Genomic DNA, 15,122 nt, shown 5'->3' on the forward strand with positions numbered 1-15,122 from the left:
AGCAGTCTGCCATCCCAACACCAAGCCCATTAGACCTAGCAGTGAGCAGGGGCTCTTGAGAGTTCTGCTCTTCCTCCAGCTATTTTAGTCCTCATTGTAACAGCATTTTTCCAAATGCCAGAATCCTGCTTCCTGCTTTTGCATCAATGAAAACTCTGACTCTTATCTGGGGACTGATATGGCTATGCTGGGTGGTTCCTAGGACAGGATATCTGAGCCCCAGGGCCTGCCTAGGCAGGGGACTGGTAAACTGGGCAAACTTTGGTAAAAATCTGCTCACTCTGAGCTTTCTTTTGGCCAGGATTGTCTCTGCCAGTTTTGATCTATCTCTAATTACACAGAAGAGAGGTTTTTCTGCATGTGATACTTCTTAGTTGGAAAGTCAAGATTGTCACAAAACCATCGGATGCACTATCAAAATTGGAAGTGTGCTTGTTGGGTGCATAACTGTTCTTGAGACTGTACTTTGTGCAAGGTGCTGAACCGAGGCTCAGAGGGCTGCTTCTCTGAGTCCTAGCAAGGACCATATGATCTTCCAGAGGCCCTGGGAGATGGTAGTACAGGACATGCCAGAGAAGAGTACTGGGATAACAGGTCGGAAGGTGGTAAAGGCCCAGGTGAGCAGAGGGTCTCTTGGTGGGCACCTCTGTTCCCTTGTGCTTGGAGCTGCCTGCATTTCAACATTGGTCATGAGATGCTACCTGTGTGGCAGGAATGTGCCACAACACAAAGTCCTTTCACAGGAAATAAAATCCTATTGATCATGGTTCTCAGGTAAACCTGCAAAAACACATACTATACACACACATGTATATATACATATATATGTATACACATATATATACACGTGTATATGTAGGTATGTAACGGTTAGCATGGAGTGGTTCAGGGGTTATCCAGAAGTGCCTTTATGTCTCATCCAAGGCTGTCTTGCAGCTGGCTGCACTGGCATGAGAGAGCTGACAGTTAAAATATGTATGAATTTTGTGAGCTGCTGGTAAGCTGCTGGTACCTTCAAGCTAGCCAGGAAAGAACTAGTTCATCACGGAAATCCTTAAACACTGCACTTCAAGGGTATCTTACTGTATTTTTTGTGTGCCGGTTTATTACCATATCACTGTCCTGGTCCTGTCACTTGATTGCTCGAAGCCTGCGTTTCATCGTCGGCCCATCTGGATAATGATACCAGTTTCTCGGGTTTATTGGGGCAGGGGTGGTTACATGAGGAAATGCACATCAAGGACACAGTGTGACTTTGGCCAGCACAGGCCAAATGGGAGCCTGTTAGAGTGCCTGTGCAAAGGGAAATAGCCATTTCCATAGATGAAAGAAGACTGATTTGGAGCCAATGTTTTTCAAAAACTCCATTCTCCCTGCTGGTCCAGTGGATCCATACCAAGGACTTGCCATGCTCAAAAAGTCTTCCCATATGTGAGAAAGCCCACACAGATAATTCCCATGACCAGGGCTGGTAGCCTGATGGTTCCCAGAGGCAGCTCTGAAGGGCCCAATGAGTCACAGCTACTTCAAAGACCCAGGAAGCTCAGTCACTGCTGAGAGCTGGGCTGGTCAACAGGAAAATCCTATAATGAACCCTTTTATAAAAACTTGGCCTTCTCTCTGCTCAGCTGATGCCCCCCTCAGATGTGGTGCATGTGCCTGCTGCTCTCTGCCCTGTGGCTTAAGTGACAGTCCCTGGCACATAAACCACCAGACTTATTTCTGGTGCTGTTGGTTGACCAAAAAAATTGGGCTAATTTTAAGACTCTCAGAGGGGATAGTGATGTTTCTTATTGAAGTAGTGTGTACTGGTCTGTTCTGATATGTCAGAAAGACTTTTATTAATTTAAATTAAAATTTACCATTTTCCTTTATTATTCTCAATAGTCAAGATATGGAAGCAACCTAAGTGTCCATCATTGGATGAATGTATAAAGAAAATGTAGTACACATACACGACAGAATACTATACAGCCTTATAAAAGGAAGAATTCTGTCATTTGCAACAATCTGGCTATAACTGGTAGATACTATACTAAATGAAACATGGTAGCATGGAAATGTGAGTCCTATGTAATCTCACATATATGTGGAATCTAAAAAAAAGTTGAACTCATAAACAGAGAATAGAAACTGAAAGGGAGGGATAGGTTTGGGAAAAGAAGGTATGTTGATCAAAAGGTACAAAGTTTCAAACAGACTGGAGGAATGAGTTTTAGTATCTATTACATTGCATGACAACCACAAGTAATTATAAAGTCTTGCATATTTCAAAATTGCTCAAATAGATTTTAACAAGCTCACCACAAAAAATGATAAACTGGTGAAATGATATATGTTAATTAGCTTGATTGAATCTTTCTATAATTTATATTTGGGGCAAAACATCACATTGTACCCCATAACATAAACACACAATTACTATTTCTCAATTAAAAGTAAAATTAAAATGTTGCCTTTCTTCTAGTTATAAAAAGCCATACAGATTTCCATAGAAAATTAGGAAACTGGCCTTTATTTTAGAACACTTGGTATTTGTACTTTGCGTTTGTTCCGATATGGCCACCTAGGTCTGTGTGAGTAATGGGAGAAGTAGAAAAGGAAGAGATCTGGTCCTGGTCCTTACTGCTCAGGTGTCTTTCTAGGAGGGGACAGGAATGAGCTGAAAAATTTCAGAGCATTTATTTTGAGGATGGGGCCAAGCATTGAATTTCTTCCTAGAAGTGATGATAGAAGTGATTTCAGGTCATTTAACCCACTTTTCCTCATGGGTGAATCCTTCATTGGACTCAGCCTTCCTCCACAGGTGCCCTGCTTCCAGGAGGTAATGAGAATGTGACAATTCTTTGCACTGAGGAATACATTTTCCTTCAGCATCATCAGAAGACTAGCTTCATAAAACTAATCAGAGACCGGAGGCCGTGCTATTGTATCTTCAAATATGCAAGTCAGTCAGCTAAGGTAGCCTAGTTTTGATAATTTGCACCTTCAACCCCACAGTCATCATCTTGGAAAACCAGGTTGAGTCTTTTGAGGGCAAGAGCCATAGCGGCAGAGAAAAAGACCAAAAGACCCTGGAAAAAAAATATACAGAGGTATCCCACACAGCCAATAAGTTTGAATTTTAATTTTTTTCTGGCTAACTCTTGTAGGTCAGAGCTCAGGATTGTTGAGGGAATGAATAACAAATAAATGATAGTGAATGCCTGTCTGAATTGACCCATGCACCTGGACAGTAAGTTCATTGCTGGGGAACGTTGCTAATGATAGCACAACCCCAGGATGTCCCAGACTCCTCTCTGTGGCTCACTTAAAGCTGCCAAGTCTCAGGTCACAGTGGTCTTGGATGCAGGTGTGGCCTCCACACCAGAGCAGAGCTTCCCTAACCTCCCCTTTCTCTTTCCTTTCCTTGTGTCTTTGAGCCACACACTTAAGTCATCTGCCCCATAGACTCCCACTTGCCATCTTTCTTTCCTTGTCAATGAGGATGATCCTGATGACCTAAGAAGGAAGCCAAGGCCATCACCAATGTTCCTTGATGAACCCAACAGGTTATAGCAAGGCATTAGAAACAGCATGCTACTCTTTTTTTTTTATTGTGTATTGGTGATTAAAAAAAGGAATGGATGCATTCAGTCATATCTAAGACAAAACGGTGAGCCATCTAGCTTTCTACTTGCACCTCTCTAAGTGAGCTAAGATAAGCCAGCCTTAGGGAAGACTGGGGATGGCCCAATCTTGGTCCAGTCTCATGGAGATGGTAGCAGAATTTGATGGATCTAAATATAATTGTCTGATTAAATGAAGAGAAGTGGATCCTCAGTAATCTGAGTACTGCATGCCTGAAATCCAGTACCAAAGACTGTTAAAGATAGTCTAGTAAATCTAAGAGAAAAATTTATTTGTATTGTTGTTGGAGTGGGATGGCTTTAGTCTGAAAAATAATTCACAAAGTAATCATTATATGAAATAAAATGACTTCTAGGCACCCTCTCTCTGATCTATTTTAAAGCATAGCTATATGTAATGAGTTCTTTTAATTGCTTTAATATTTGACTCAGTTTCCATTTATTTTTATCACTGCTCTTAATATTTCAGAGTTCTCCTGGCATCTAAGGTAGATGCCAGATGGGGGAATGATCAAAATTATATTTTATAAATTTAATAAGATGCATCATTTGAGGCTTATAGGGCTCACTCATGATAATATCACCATAATGCTTTATCCTTACATAATAACTTTCAAGAAGAGATTGAGAAAATCTTTAAAGCCATAATTTAATTCTTTATTAAGTAAATTAAATTAATTCTTAAAAGAGTCACTATAATTTCTGATTTATAAATGAGGAATTTAAATTTAAGGTAGATAAATAACAAGCCATATCCTTTTATAGATTCACACTCAAGTTTCTGATATCAAAAAGTCCAGAGTAAAAACTCACATCTACATTCCAACATGGCAGGGAGTTTCTGCTTTTCTTGATTGCACAAATGTAACTGATTCATCCATTTTCCCAAAGTTCACCTTATCTTCTGTGTTAGTCAGCTTGCAGTTACTATGACAAAATACCTAAGACAACAACTAAAAAGGAGGAAAGGTTGGAGCTTGGGCACGGTGGCTTATGCCTGTAATCCCAGCTATTCAGGAGGCAGAAATTGTAAGGATCATAGTTCGAGGACAGCCCAGGCAAAAAGTTAGTGACACCCCATTCAACCAATAAGCCAGGCATGGTGCACAGGCCTGTGATCCCAACTCTGCAGGAGACTGTAGGTAGGAGGATCTTGATCTGAGGCCAGCCCCAGCAAGAACGTGAGACCCTATGTAAAAAAATAACTAAAAGCAAAAAAGGGCTGGGGGTGTGGCTCAAGTGGTAGAGTGCCTGCCTTGCAAATGTGAGGCCCTGAGTCTAAACCCCAGTGCCAAAAAATAGATAAATAAATAGGAGGAAAGGTTTACTTTGGTTCACAGTTTCTGACGTTTCAGTCCATGGTCGGTTGGCCCTGTTGCTTTAGGCCTTGTGGCAGCATAGCACCTCATGATGATAGAGGAGGCTGCTTACCTAATGGTAGCCAGGAAGTAAAGAGAAAGAGGCAGGAAGGGGCCAAGGTCCCAATATCCCCTTCTAGGACATGCCCCATTTCCTTATACTAAGCCCCATCTCCTAAAGGTTCTATCACCTCCCAATAGCACAATGAGCTGGGGACCAAGCCCTTTAACACATGGGCTTTTGGTGGACATTCAAGACCCAAATTACAACATCTCATCTCTCCCTTGTTCTTTCCTCTCCCTCCTCTTCCTGCCCCCCTCTGACTACTGCACAGAGCAAAGCCATTTCCCCGCCTCTCTGTCATGGCTTCATAAACAGATCCTTAATCACAGAAAGCAGATCACATCTTAGCAATAATAATACTTACTGAGTACCAGTCACTAACTAGTTATTCACTTGAAGCCTGGAGTGGAATGCAGATGAGGAGGGAAGGGAAGAGAATGAATGCGGTGGGCGAGTATAGACAGTAGGTGCATTAGGCCTGGCTATGAGAGCTGGAGAGAGATGTCCTAATAAAGGAGTTGTGTTTGTGAGTCTTTCCTAAGGAGAAAATGCATGTCCATCATCTATCTATCTATCTATCTATCATCTATCAATCATCTATCAATCATCTATCTGTCATCTGTCTGTCATCTGTCTATCATCTGTCTATCATCTGTCTATCATCTGTCTATTATCTATCTATCTATCTTTCATCTATTTATCTGATATCTACCATTTGCTATAGAGAAAGAGACTGAAGAAAGGGAGAGATGAAGGTGTATTTGAGAGAAGGGATGATCAACAGAGCTTTGTCCCTTAGGAAGTGAGGGGATAGGGTCCATGGACACATGTAAAATTAACTCTGGGGAGAGTCCGGGAAGTGTACCCTCTCAGTGAATTTGGGTAGGATCATCACACCTCTGTGTTCCTTCCTGTCATCTTTGGAACCAACAGAAATAAGGAGCCAGCCCAGTAGCAATCCAGTTGAGACTGAGAATGCAGGGAAGAAAGCTGAGTTTGTCTGTGGGGCAGGACCTTCCTTCTTACTCTTTACTCTACGTACCCCCCATGGCCCTCTGACTCTAGCACTAAATTCCCTCACCAGGCACAGGACCACCTGCAGAGCGCATTGGCCTGTGCCAGAGAAACCACTGTTCCATGTGTGCCAAGGGAGTGTATTCAGCTTCCCAGGGATGGTGCCTCCAATGATGGGGGAGAGAGAGGTGCTCCTTCTTCTTCCCACACTCACCCAACCAGAAGTGAAGGAGGAGATGGGTGGTGGAGTGGGTGGTAAGGAAGGGGGTGGGGGCAGGGGGGAGAAATGACCCAAGCCGTGTATGCACATATGAATAATAAAATTAAAAAAAAAAAAGGAGGAGATGGAGAGGACAGAGAGGCTCTTTTCACCTTATGGATTTGTCTGGAAGGGTAAGGTTTCATATTTAATACACTTAGGCAGCAATGAGGAGAGGAAATTGTAGTTCCCTGAAATTTGGAGGTAAGCAAACTGGAAGTTGAGGGATTGGTGGCTAGTTGTGCAGTTGTCAGTATGAACAGCCACTGAGAATAAGCAACTAACACAGAAAAAATAAGATTGTTAAAGGATGTAAAGTTTCACTGAGGCTGGAGGAATAAGTTCAAGAAAATTCACTTACAGTAGTGTACAACATGGTAACCATCCTGCCCCAAGTTGTCTCAAGGATCCCTAAAGCCACAGATAGTATAAAACCCTACTTATTGTTTTTTCCTACTCATACATGCCCATGTTAAAGTGTAATTTGTGAATTAGTCACAGTAATAGACTAACAATAATAACCAGTAATAAAATAGGACAATTATGACATGATTACCAGCATCACTACTCGAATAAGGGTTATCTGAACACAAGCACTGTGACACAGTGGCAGGTGATCTGATAAGTGACTCATAGGAGGGTATACAGTGTAGATACATTGGCTGAAGGGATGATTCATGTCCTAGCCTGGACAGAAGGGACATCAGGAGATGTCATCATGTGCTCGATGCAGCACCACATATAATAAAATTGGAATGATACAGAGAAGATTGGCATGGCCCCTGTGCAAGGATGACACGCAAATTCATGAAGTGTTTCATAGTTCAATAAAGAAAAGAGGGCTGGCAGAGTGACGCAAGTGGTAGAGTACCTGCCTAGCAAGTGTGAGGCCCTGAGTTCAAATCCCAGTACCACCCAATCAATCATGCTGGTCATGATTATGTGCAACTTAAAATTTATGAACTGTTGATACAGGAAAGAGTAGAAAATACTCTGGAGTTAGTAGGTATAAGTAAGAACTTTCTTCATGAAACCCTAGCAGCACAGCAGCTAAGAGGTAGCATAGATAAATGGGACCTCATAAAACTAAAAAGCTTCTGTTCATCAAAAGAAATGGTCTCTAAACTGAAGAAAACACCCACAGAGTGGGAGAAAATATTTGCCAACTATACATCAGACAAAGAACTGATAACCAGAATATATAGGGAACTTTAAAAACTAAATTCTCCAGAACTAATGAACCAATAAAGAAATGGGCAAGTGAACTAAACAGAACTTTCTCAAAAGAAGAAATTCAAATGGCCAAAAAACACATGAAAAAATGCTCACCATCTCTAGCAATAAAGGAAATGCAAATTAAAACCACACTAAGATTCCACCTCACCCCTGTCAGAATAGCCATCATCAGCAACACCACCAACAACAGGTGTTGGCGAGGATGCGGGGAAAAAGGAACCCTCTTACACTGTTGGTGGGAATGTAAACTAGTACAACCACTCTGGAAAAAAATTTGGAGGCTACTTAAAAAGCTAAACATTGATCTACCATTTGATCCAGCAATACCACTCTTGGGGATATACCCAAAAGACTGTGACACAGGTTACTCCAGAAGCACCTGCACACCCATGTTTAGTGCGGCACTATTCACAATAGCCAAGTTATGGAAACAGCCAAGATGCCCCACTGACGAATGGATTAAGAAAATGTGGTATTTATACACAATGTAATTCTATGCAGCCATGAAGAAGAACGAAATGTTATCATTCGCTGGTAAATGGATGGAATTGGAGAACATCATTCTGAGTGAGGTTAGCCTGGCCCAAAAGACCAAAAATCATATGTTCTCCCTCATATGTGGACATTAGATCAAGGGCAAACACAACAAGGAGATTGGACTTTGATCACAAGATAAAATCAAGAGCACACAAGGGAGGGGTAAGGATAGGTAAGACACGTAAAAAATTAGCTAGCGTTTGTTGCCCTTAACACAGAGAAACTAAAGCAGATACCTTAAAAGCAACTGAGGCCAAAGGAGAAGGGGACCAGGAACTAGAGAAAAGGTGAGTTCAAAAAGAATTAACCTAGAAGGTAACACACATGCACAGGAAATCAATGTGAGTCAACTCCCTGTATAGCTATCCTTATCCCAACCAGCAAAACCCCTTGTTCCTTCCTATTATTGCTTATACTCTCTCTTCAACAAAATTAGAAATAAGGGCAAAATAGTTTCTGCCAGGTATGGAGTTTCTTCCCAGGTGGGGGGAGAGGGAGGGGGCAGGGGCAGGGGGGAGAAATGACCCAAGCCTTGTATGCACATATGAACAATAAAACAATAAAATAAATAAATAAATAAATAAATAAATAATTTATGAACTGTGTATTTCTGGAATTTTCCGTTTAATATTTTTAGGCTGCAGTTGCCCACAGATAACTGAAACTCCAGAAAGCAAAACCTCAGAGAATGGGGAGCTACTTTAGTTAATAACTTACACTTGAAAGTTGTTAAAAGGGTGGGTTTTAGGTATTCTCATCACAGAAGAATGATCAACTTGTGAAGGAGGCACATGTTAACGATTTTGACTTAGCCATTTCATCACGTAAGCGTATATCAGAACACCATGTTGTACACCATGAATACATACAATTTTTGCTCATCAACTTAAATTTTAAATAATAACAAAAAAAAAAACCACAAAATGATAGCAAGACTATAGAACATCTCCTGTGCCTGGCACTGTGCTGGAGACTTGACATATGTCTGTCTCTCATCCTTACAAACTTCTGCTGGGTAATTAACATTGTCTTTTGACAGATGGGGTCACTGAAGCTCAGAGGAGCTTTCTCTGGTGTAGTGAGCCCAGGCCCTTGTGTGTTTTTGGCCCAGCCTGTGACCAAAGAGCCTGGAGGGAACTGATGAGGCCATGGAAGGGCTGCTGAGTAGCATGGAGCCCCCAGCAGACTGCTATATACTCAAAATGGTCCACATCCAAACTCAGGTTTAGCAGTGGAAACAGCAGAAAGCTGGATGATACAGGAGTGCAATTCTGCTATACAAGGCAAGGAAGTGGTGGGTGTTGTGCACAGAGAGACAAAGAAACAGAGGAAGGGTCCAGACCCTTAGAGCAGTGGTTGGTCCTGGCTGTGCATTCACTCCTTGGGGAGTTTCACAGGTGGGTGGCTGCCTGGCCCTAGAATGTCTGATTTAATTAGTCTAAGGTGGAGCTCAGACCTCACTGGCTTCTACAGCTCCCTGGGTAACTGGAATAAGCAGTCAGGGCTGAGCCCTACTCAAAGTAGCACTTCTCAAGTGTGACCCCTGCAATGGGGATATTTCTTAGAAATGCACACTCACAGCAACGACTCCAGACCCACTAAATCAAAATATGTATGCGAATTTGTGCACACCCTCTGGGAGACATCAGTGGACCCTAAGATTTGAGATCCAGTAGCCTAAAGGAACAATGGAGTGAGTGTAAAATATTCAGAGCTGGAGTAGAACCAGTATGAGAGCTGGGTGTGACAGTTCACATCTGTAATCCCAGCTACTCCAAAGGTAGAGGTAGGAGGATCATGGTCTGAGGCTGGCCCTGGGAAAAACTGGAGACCCTACCTGAAAAATAACTAAAGCAAAAAGGGCAGGGGATGTGGTTCAAGTGGGAGAGCACCTGCCTAACAAGCGCAGGTCCTGAGTTCAAAATCTAGCACAGCCAAAAACGAAACAATACGTGCCCCTCCACTCACAAAAAAGGGATGCTGTGGGCAACAGATGGGGATCCAGGTCACTGGTGCTTGAGGCCTGGGATGTATGAGGCTGCAGTGCTGGCTCGTCATTGTTGGTGATGAGTGAACTCAGATGATGTGTGACTTACTGAAGGCAGAAGAGCTCGGTGCCCGGGACACAAGCCGCAGGTGTGTGGGAAGGAGACTGGCTAGGGATAGGGAAACTGTTTACAGATGCTGTGAGCAGCGGCTGTTTTGTGAGGAAGGAGGCTCCTCAGAAACAGGTTTGGGGAGCAGAAGAATGGTTGCTATGCCCTGAGATCCTGGGAAATCCTTATAAGGTGCTGGCTTGGGGAGAGTTCTATGAAAGAGGGAGAGGATGCTAAGGGCGTGCTACAAAGCAAGGTTCCAGGAACACTGCAAGGTCTGAGAGAGGGGCGCACAGAGTGGCAAGGGAGAGAGCCCAGGCCACATCGCGCTGTACTGGCGCTGTGAGGCCTTAAGAGTTACGAAACTTCTTTGCACAATGGGTGACGATACTAGGTCCTAGACTGTGGGCCTGAGGCATGAGAGGGATCCCTCCGCTCCAGGGTCCAATTGCTCTCCAGTGGTGCTGCCTGAGGTCTTTGTGCCTGGAGACTGGAGCCATTTGTAGGGACCTCTCCATTGCTACTTGTCTGTGTTCCAGGCCTCCTCCTGCTCCCTGGCTTTCTGTGTGGAGTGCAGAATGCTCACCTTTTTTCCCTATGTCCTATGTGATGCTGAGCGACACAGGTAATCATTATGGTGATCAGTGTCTTTATCAGCAATGAAGGGGTGATATGCTGCAGGACAGAAGTGAGGATAAATGTAGACACCCTTCTTGTGTCTCCCCTGCGCCACATTCAGGGCTGTTTGGATCCAACACAATACAGAAATTACCTTCCCCATCTCTAGTGACTCCAGCCCCTAATCAAAGCCCTATCCTCTTGGTGCCTTTCAGAGAGTCTAAGGAAGTGAGGGACAGTTTGGCAAATGATCCTTCAAGGTGCTAAGTGGAGGGGGGAATGTTGACAGGTATAGCTTTGGCTCTAGCGCTTTCTCTCCAGTTAGCTCTCCTACAACAGTTTCCTACCCTTTTGCAAACTCTAAGCACCTGGGGAGGTTTCCAAACATGTCACTGTCAGGCTCCACATAGGCCACAAATCTATGACTCAGAGTTGCTTTCTGTGACACTGAGTGTCCGGGCAGGTGGCGGGGAAGGTAGATACAGGCCTTGTACAATTTCTTCTGTGGCACTTACCTGGAGGGGTGTCCACTCACTGCACTCCTCTTCTGGAAGTCCCCTCATGTCCTGCCTCATGTTCTGGGTTTCGCAGGGACCAAATGAATGTGTGTTAGACCTGACAGGGGCAGAGGTATCTTTTTATCCAAAAGCAACCTAGCAAAGGTGCACCCAAACATCACTGCTTAAGTGGTCACTGCACTGCATTCGTTTTGTTCAGAAGAAACGCTGTGTAACTTGAGTGAAAGTGGAGCACACTACCTGAGCAGTCCTAAATTGCCTTTACCCTCGAGACCTTGAATTAAGTGCTTTTCAGTTGAATCAGACTATAAGGAACTGTGTCTTTGTCTGTTAATAGCAAAAAAAACTACCCCATTCTAAAAATTGCAGTGAAAAATGTCTTCTTGGGGATTTATAGGATAAAAATTGCTCCATGATTTTAAGCACAGCTTATTTTTCTCCCATTTAAACAATGTTTATGGGAGGAAAAAAATGATGGTGCCCAGAGCAGCCTTGGTGAACAGGAAAGATCTGTTTATAGATGCGCTTTTCTATAACACTGGTATCTTGTTTATTAACACATTAAAGTCACTTACTAACAAATTATGAATTGTTTAAAAAAATAGCACATCTACCTCTAGCATGGTACCAGTACTGCCATCGTTCCTGTCAATAGCACCATACATGGGCCAGGGAAGTCTTTACCGTCCACTGAAGGCTTCCTAACATGGATGGGATTTAACCATTTTTGCTGTAGCTACAGTGCCATCTTATGGTTCTGGACAGTATTAGTTACAAGGAATTGTACCCCAAGCCTTTCTCAGCAGAGCAGCTCTCAAAATCCTTGTGGGTGGTCAATGAGATCCATGCCTTCACATGGCACTGTATGAGTGTTTCTAGAACCCTTCTGCGTAGGCAGAAGTGGATAATACAGAAATAATAGGTAAAGAAGAGGATAACTTTAAGAACTGATGAGAACTTGAACTCTGGCAAATCTCTGGGGCTCAAGGAAAAGCGTATTCATCTATCCCTGGTCTTACACAACCAATTTATTAGCTAGGCCAGGAGAAAAAGCCATCTAGCCTTTTCTATGTGACAAGAAAACAGTAACAATAGAGAGGAGACCTTTGAGAACTTTCAACCATGCTCAAGGTCTGAAGCCTGGCTACCTTTGGGAAAAGAAATTGCAGTAGGATATGTCAGATCACTCCGTGTTTTAATGTTTCTGTCAAACAGTGTAGGTCAATGTCAGTGTCCCAGAATGCAGTATTTATAGGCCTCCCTCTTGCCTGGCATTATCTTGCTATCAGGGAGACATGAGCAGCACTGTCTGCGAACATGCTCTGTGGCCTTTGCATTTGATGTATTCTGGTTTGAATGACAGCTGGGTTTGTTAATTATGACTGCTATGTACCTTGGAGAAAATCTAATAAAAATCTTTATCAAATCTCTTGAAAGGAATGGCGTAGTAATGTCTTGGAACACTTGGAATAAGCGTGAGGTCTGGGGAAGAGAATATCAGGAATAACAAGGTCTATAGTAACCATGTGGGTAGATATGAGGACCACTGAAGTTTTCTATTAATTTTTAAATTCAATATTTGATTAAGGTGGATGGACACAAAAGTGGCTAAATATGTTAGAAGGAACTTCGAATCTCGGGGGATTGTTGAAGAGGCTGAATGTTACTAACCTGCTTTCAACAATGCCAATCTATTGATGCTGTTGCACCGTTCCTGCAAGCATTTATTATACTTTCTGTTGAAGGGCAATAGATGTTTTATTATATAATAAATATAGAAAATAAATTGCTTGTATTTCTACTGCCTTTAGTAGCTCACATATTCCTTTCAGTTTTATTTTTTGTCTTCTTATGTACAGTAGTCCCCCGATCCTAAATTCTGTTTTCCCTAATCACCTGTGATGAACCATGGATCAAAAATCTTAAATGGGAAATTCTGGAAATAAATAATTAAAGTAATTAAGTTTTAAACTGCTTGTCATTCTGAATGGTGCGATGAACTCTCTCCATTCCTGCCCAGAATGGGAACCACCCTTTCATCCAGCATATCTGTGCCATGGGCCTGATAGTCACTTAGAAGCCATCTGGATTGTCAGACAGAAGTGTCATCCCAGTGCTTGAGGTTAAGGGGACCTTTTTTGACTGAATGACCCCAAAGCACAAGAGTAGCTATGCTGGCAATTTAGGTCAGATAAGCCAAAGAGAAGCCACAAGTGCTTCCTTTGAGTGAAAAGGTGGAAATAAAATATTTTGAGAGAAAGATCATGTTCACATAACTTCTATTATAGTATACTGTTATAATCATTTCATTTTATTATTAGTTATTGGTACAGTTTGGATTTGAAATGTTCCCCAAAGGCCCTCGCCCATGGCTCTTTTGAGAGGTGGTGGAACCTTTAGGAGGTGGGGCCTAGTGGAGGGAAGTTAGGTCATTGGGGATGTGCCCTATTGAATCTGAAACCTCCTCTTCCTCTGCCTTTGCTTCCTGGCTGCCATGAGGTGAGCATGTTTCTCTGCCACATGCACCTAACAGGATATGCTGCCTCCCACAGGCCCAAAAGCAATAAGCCCACCAACCATGAGCTAAAACCCCCTCCCACAAACTGTGAATCAAAATAAGCATTTCCTTTTTTTAAGTTGATCATCTCAGATATTTTGTTACAGTAATGCAAAGCTGACTAATATGGTTAATGATTGCAAGTACCTACTGGCAGAATTAGAATGTATCCTTCATGGTTAAGGAGGACTGCTGGAGATTTTAAAGATAGAGGTTGTGATAGTAATAGGTATCATTTTATTTTTCCACTAACATAACATAGTATTGTTACTGAATTCTTTAAATATCATTTTAATAACATACTACATTTAGAGCAAAAATTATGTGCATATTTTATATTTACATTGTTTTTAAAAGTCACCTCAAATGAAAAGTGGATATGTAAACTAGGATTTTTCTTATTCCTTGCCATTGTAAATAATACTTCAGTGTTATTTACAAAAGTCTGCCTAGATTTTGAATTTGCTTTGGGATTCAGTCCCAGTGGTAAAACAACCACATCAAAGGCTAAAAACAGGCCTGTGTCGCCATGTTGCTTTCCATAAAAAGGAACCTATCAACACTTCCACAAACAATATGTGAGAGCCCTCTTCTTACCCAGATCCTTTGCACAGGCTGCGTGGTGTTTTGAAAGGGCTCATTTACCCTCAGAGTGGATCATTACCACCCTCTGCTCAGGAAGCGGGCCGCACTCTGGGAAGGCTCCATGTTGGAGCTGGTGTTCTCAGCTTGAATTTCCAGACTTTTTGTAATAATAAGTACCTACCCCTCTCCCCAAGAAAAGCAGTTTGCACCCCATTTCTCTTCCCTGGTCAGGCTGGGTGCTGCCCAAGCACATGCTCAGATCTTCAGATCCTCTGTTCCAATGTTCTGTGCACCAGGCTCTGTGGGCATCTCTGGAGAGCTGAAGGTTAACAGTTGCTGGGAGGCAAGTCACGGCCTCACACCCACTAGGCAAGCGCTCTACCACTGAGCCACATCCCCAGCACAAAGCCATCTTTACTGTGCTTCAATTGTCCAGTTTCTTCCCATTCCTCTGTTATGTCTTGCAAGGTGCTGGGTAATCCCCTGGGATTACATGGCTCCAGCACAGCCCCATTTACTCCTTATAGGGCAGGGTTCATTTCTTTAGGTTCAAGTGGTGCGTCCTTTAACCTTTTAAAATATGAGTGCTATTGAGCAAGGGACTTCATTAAACTATTGTGGATCATAGTTTATCTTTATATATACTAATTT

At 42.6% G+C, this 15,122-nt stretch overlaps 1 protein-coding gene and 1 non-coding gene across 2 annotated transcripts in view; both read left to right on the forward strand.

Annotated features, from left to right (window-relative positions):
- LOC109675542 (protein THEMIS3-like) overlaps window positions 1-15,122 on the forward strand; it is a 95,876-nt gene that overhangs the window by 11,485 nt on the left and 69,269 nt on the right. The gene's annotated exons all lie outside the window — the stretch shown is intronic.
- LOC141422805 (U6 spliceosomal RNA) lies at window positions 7,045-7,151 on the forward strand. The gene has a single exon (XR_012447528.1). It is a non-coding gene; the product is annotated as a U6 spliceosomal RNA (small nuclear RNA).

This window comes from Castor canadensis, chromosome 4 (assembly GCF_047511655.1).
Source record: "Castor canadensis chromosome 4, mCasCan1.hap1v2, whole genome shotgun sequence".
Classification (NCBI taxonomy): Eukaryota; Metazoa; Chordata; class Mammalia; order Rodentia; family Castoridae; genus Castor; species Castor canadensis.